Genomic DNA, 6,084 nt, shown 5'->3' on the forward strand with positions numbered 1-6,084 from the left:
GCCGCCACAAGCTCGAGCTTCAGCGAGCAACGGTGCACGTTGCATCTTCGATGCCCCCTCTCGTCTGTGACAGTTGGATGGTCACCAGCTACGGCTTACAGTTATGCCCCCCCGGGTATCCGGCCATGCCGCGCATCTCCCCGCAGATGACCATATAGATCACGGTGCTTATTCGACAACGCGACGTTTGCCGGTGAAAATAAGAGATGAAGAAGAGAGTCGTGCGACGGTGAAGGTTAAGATCGTGACGCTGCAACCTCGTGGTATGCAGGTGTCACGCGAAAGACGACCGAGAAGACGAAAGCGGTGAAGTTGGACGGGAAGGGGGGGGGGGGGGGGGGGGATATTTGAAAACTGAATTTTTGCGACTTGTACAGAGTAGATAGGTTTTTTTTCGAATTTTTCGATGCGTCCTACGATTGACTTCGGACTACGATACAACTGAAAAATATCGACGCAGCTCAAACTTATCGGTGCAGATCAAAGATGTAGACGCTACTCATAAATGTTGATGCAGCCTGAAAATATCTATTCTGCTCAAACTTATCCGTGCAGATCAAATAAATCGATGCAGTTCAAAAATATTGATGCAGTCCACCGATATGTATCGATAAGGTCTATATCGATATACCTTAAACATCGGAAAGGATACCATATCAAAATTTTTTTGGAGCATTTTTTCTACTAATAAACAACGTTAGAAAGACACTGCAGTAAACTCTGTTTAACTTGTTGATTAACTCCGGTTTTTAAATCAATTTTCTCGAAATCGGGGTGGAATTTTTGGAAAACTGTTTAAAAGAATAGAGGTATATTTTCATTTTGTGCTTTTCAGAAGAGAAATATCGATTCAGGATATCGGTATATCGGCTTGAAAATATCGATACGTCGGTATGTCGATACTACGTCACCCATCAACTGCAGTTATTATGTTATCTTTCATGACGCCAACGATTAACGATTTTCTGCCCCGAGACTGTATCCGATTAGGACTTATCAAGGTTTCGTTATACCTGCCTGTACGAAGGTGAATGATCGTGCAGGGTCTACCTAATCGATCCGAACTTCGGTACGATGATCAATGAATTGATGACCAATTGGACACATTTTGGGGCACTCGATTAATCATTAATCAATTTACGCTGCTTATTTCGCGTCATTTAATAACTCTACATGTGCACTTGTAAAAACACGCGTGTATACAATTGTTACACCGTGTATTTATACTCTGGTAAATCATTCTCTTTCAGTGCTGCTCCCTCATTAAACTGTTGTTAATGCTAAAAAACAAATCCTCTGCAAAATGGAATGAACTATCTGAAGATCTTTTTTATACTAAATACTATTGCTTACAAAAAAAGGTATCTTGATATTTTCCATTTTCGTCTATATTTTTACACGAAATCGACTGTGAGTCATGTTAAGCATTTTTTTATGTGTTATTTCAATGTAAAAGCGAAAACTCGAAAGCCGGATCATAAAATCTTATCCGATGGAGCTCAAATTTGCAGGGAATTTGTCCTTTATCATAAACAACAGTTCTATGAGAGATCAGCACTGAAGGAAAATGATTTTTTCTTTGGGTCAACCACCTTAAATTGCATACGACGTATATATTGATGCTGTGCCTGTCGACGGTTCACGAATTTCCGAATCCAATTCATGTAGATGCATACTTCTGTCCCATGGATGAATTCACATCTGGGACTACTAATTACTGTAGGGATGTTATAGAGCATTGACAAATTACAGGTATCCCTGTACAATTAATGGCCCGTCTTGTTTCCTTTTCTTATATCGTTATACTTGCATTTATTATAGATTCTAAATCTAGTTACATATCATTTATCATTCGGAAATAACGTATAAATTATATTTGAGAATGTTCGAACCCAGCGTTAGAATGTATCTGAAATTCCGAATACTAATCAGTTCACGAGCTTCTATAAATAATTTTTTCTAGCGCAAGGCAATTGATCACTAATTACTAATTTACGCACTAGAAAGTGAGTTAATGGTAAGTTATCTATGATGAAAATGCTTCCACGAACAATTCTTTGAACAAAAATGGTGGTAGTTTCTGATTACCTTAAAAAAAATTTGAGCATCGAAAAGTTAAATGAGTTTTTCAAAGATATGTTGTTTGATAAAGAATTCAGTGCTAAACAAGCTTTAAAGATTTTCAAGAAAATATTGATTTTTGACGAATACTTCAGTGTTTGATAGATATCTTACAGCTTTTGAATTTTTTTCGAAAAATATTAAGTCTATTAGCTGAATAATTGTCATTACTGAAAAACTTTAGTTGCAGCACTTTTTTGGTGTACATCGATCTTTCCGAATACTTCAGATAAATCGCAAAGCATCAGCATTTTCAGAGTCTCCAAAAAAATTTCAAAGACACTGTCAGCATATTTCTCAACGCATTTAAAAAACAAATTTTCACTATGATCATTTCCAATCAAAATCTCAATCAACGAAGGCCACTAAGATAAAGGTATAAGTCGATACCTACATTTTCGACGTCTACCGCCTACACGAAACATGAATTTCTCTTATCGCCTGTAATGCCCACGTGTGGACATTAATTCAGAGACGGCTAGTTTTTCGGCGAAGTCGATTACGATGGTAACGCAGATTCAGCCTGCAGTGCCACTGTCAGCTGGCCGTCACGAGCCAAATCTGCATTACCGACACACTCGACTCAGCTAAAAAACTAGCCATCTCTGAATTCATTTCCACATGTGTACGTACATTTCATAAAAACGTTTACAACGTTGAATCGCCCGTTTGACCAGTAAATACGACGGTGATTTCCTGGTTTGAAAGAAACTATGCTACCAAATTTGCATCCCAATCTACAGAAAGAGTGAAAAACTAGGAAAGACAAGTAGTGGTAATTTAAGATTCTTGAAACTCGTCTAAGTCAACCATATTGATGCGTTTAGTTAATCGCCTAGTTCACTTCGAGGAACGTGCATATTGTGGAATTCCAGTGATACGTATGAGAACCTCTTTGATATCTTTGCAGTCTCAGGAAATTGATCACCAAGGTGCGCATGCTCTGGATTTCATTTCTCACTTCCTGATTGATCCAGGATTATTATGCTCAAAGTCATAAGATGACGTAAATTGGAAGTAAATAAAATGTCGAAGGAGAGATACGCTTTTCACCATTGGACCCATTACCCTGCGCAGAATATGTTGCGGCAACGTAGGTGGGTTGTACACAAGTACAACACGGATGACCAGGTGGACAGACGTACAGGGGAACCGGTGGTGGACGCAGCTCATCGGCAGATCGTTGAACCGCCCCTTGAGTTAAACCTAGCCTCGCGGTTAGCGAATAGAACGCGAATAGAGCGAGTGGAGCGAGTCGTGGCTTATGCCGGGCATTTATTGCCTCTAAACATCAGCGCCGTAGCGCCAACTGCACCTTGTACGATATTCTCGTATTCGTGGACCGTTACTCCTCTTCGGGGACATCGTATACATTCCGTTTTACGCTCAAGTGCCCGCCTTTAACGATATCGCGATATGTACGCCTTGTTTATAGGGGGGAGAACCGGGGGCAGGATACAAAATACGAGTCCGATAGGGTGCAGCAGTTCTTGGGACTTGCTGTACGTGTTATAAGGAAATCTATCGGCATCCTTGCGTGCGGCTGTGACGGAAAATCATAAATTATATACAATAGAAAACTGCACGATTATACTTCGTTCGACAAAATTCGAGGCCCACTGTCGTTGTACCGTTAAATATCACGCGTCACGACTTACTGGAATGATATAAGTTCAAAGGAACAGATATCAGCGTGGGCTGAAAATGAAATTTATGGCTAATCACTGAGATCTAAACTCTCAACTGCTTGCGGTCATTATATAGCAAGTGAAATCGTTCGATATCCTCTACGATTCTTTATTTGGCATCGGTTCACAGTCGCTCTGAACGACTGACGTACGGTAAAATTAAAAATTTCTACACAATGTTAACTCCATTCAAAATCGAAAACTATAGCATAGAAGATACTTACATTGAACGTTAAGAAGCTATTCTGAATTATTCAAAGAAATGTTGAATCACGAATGTGTTAAATCTCTGTTTTCGATGTATACAAACTCCTGTTCAAGGTGCAAATAAATTCAAACCGAGTCAATTGACAAGCCTGTATTATTACCTCTCTCAAACACGCTCTAAGACTTCTTTTGAAAATATTCTATAATAATTATCGTTCTTACAATCTTACATTTGCATACTATCCTGTAAGCTTAATACAGCTTTGCAGTAAATAATATTCTGACCAAGAATTCTAGAAATATTAAAACGAATATTTGAGAAGAATTTTCTTCAAATAATTTCAGAGTCTTAACGACCTTGGAGATACATACATAAATGAAAGAAGTTTGCTTGATATACAAGGTGTGCCATTCAAGCTAGCACAGTAGAATACCGTGTGAACAACATATTCGAGAGAAAAATGTTTGAAATAAAAGTTTCATAGTCCGAAAAGGATAATTTACTGTGCTATCGTACTTTTCATTCGGTGGACATTTACAAGGTCATCTTAAAAAATTGACGTCGCAAGAAAACAGTTTCAAATAAAAATTTTCCTTGTGCAAAATCCAAATCTATGGAAGAAAGTACAAGTTCCCGTTTAAAAAAGCAATGTTCACCTCCAAATGATCTTGTAAACTTTGGTTAATCTACCGGTCTAGATCACTCTCAAAATTTGTTGACGGGAAATAAATTAGGGCTCACCACTTCGCAGCCACGCCAAGAACTTTCCAACTTCGTGCTCTGACATCGGATATCAAAATCAAAACCGATGTCTTAAACTTTCTTCGCCTGAATCTTGTTCACGCGAAAATAACACTCTCTCCTTATCGTTTACTCGCCAGGACTCAAGCGAAGAGCTGCGGACCCGGAATTCGAACGTAGGCGCTACTGGACTCGAAAATTCCCCGGATCTCATTGGCTGCGGGACTCGACGGTGCTCCGTAGTTCGTCAGTGGCGCGGTGACGGCTTCGCGATGCTGTGAGATGCTGGTGTTTTGCAGGAAGGCTACGGCTCGCTGGCCAACAACGGGATTCTCATCCGCATCGGTTTTCCTCACGGCAGGAATCCGCGTTAGCGCAATCTCCGTAGCCTCGCTTGAGGCCTTTCGCTCGCGATATTAGCCAAGCTCTCGTCGTCCTTCCTTCGAAAATTTCCGCCACTGTGGTCGCATGACCTTGTTGAATTCGTTATCTATCCCAGTACACGTTGGATATCGCACTCGCTCGAAACCAAAATAAAGAAAAATCCTGAAACATGACTCATTCGCTAGCCTGTCAAGTGTCCCCTCTTGGAGTTTCAGATACGTGACCCTCGTCCTGGCGTTCTTTTTGTACTCTGTATTGTAGATGGTGATTTATTACAATTATAATGGGTGAAATTTTTATAATTTTTTTTCTTCATTTTCATTTATATTTCAATATCTTTTCCAATAGAATGTGATCAATATTCCACTGAGTATAAAGTTTGAATCCGAGCACCAAAATTTTATTTTCGAGTTCAAGACTTAAAATTATGTTCATCAACCCTCGTCAATGAAATGATACAATTGAACATAAACTGGGAATAATTATGATATTATCAAAATGCAAGTTCATGTTAGCAAAAGCTACAAGACTGGAGCGCGCCAATGATATCTGATATCGATGATATATGTATACAACAATTGGACTATATTTCATCTGACAACTAAACTCAACTGACACTCACACAATGACGCCAACGTTTGATTTGTTTCAAAACTCATGAACCAAATAGATGTGGACTTTTTCTAAGCAACATGACGAGTTGAACATTAACGCTCGACGAAACATTCGATATCACAGGCTTTTCAGATCGAAATAACGTCAATTTCCGTCATATTATGTAGATGTCCACTTTTCTGCATGCCGCGTTAATACAAATCCGTCACCTGCTTCTCCGCTAATAATTTATTGCTGTTAAATATCCTTTCTCGCTACGAGTATTTCTTTCGACGGAGCTGAAATGTCATCAATCAATTCTTAGAATTTTTAGGTGTTGTACCGTCG

Source organism: Neodiprion pinetum, chromosome 3, assembly GCF_021155775.2.
Source record: "Neodiprion pinetum isolate iyNeoPine1 chromosome 3, iyNeoPine1.2, whole genome shotgun sequence".
NCBI lineage: Eukaryota > Metazoa > Arthropoda > Insecta > Hymenoptera > Diprionidae > Neodiprion > Neodiprion pinetum.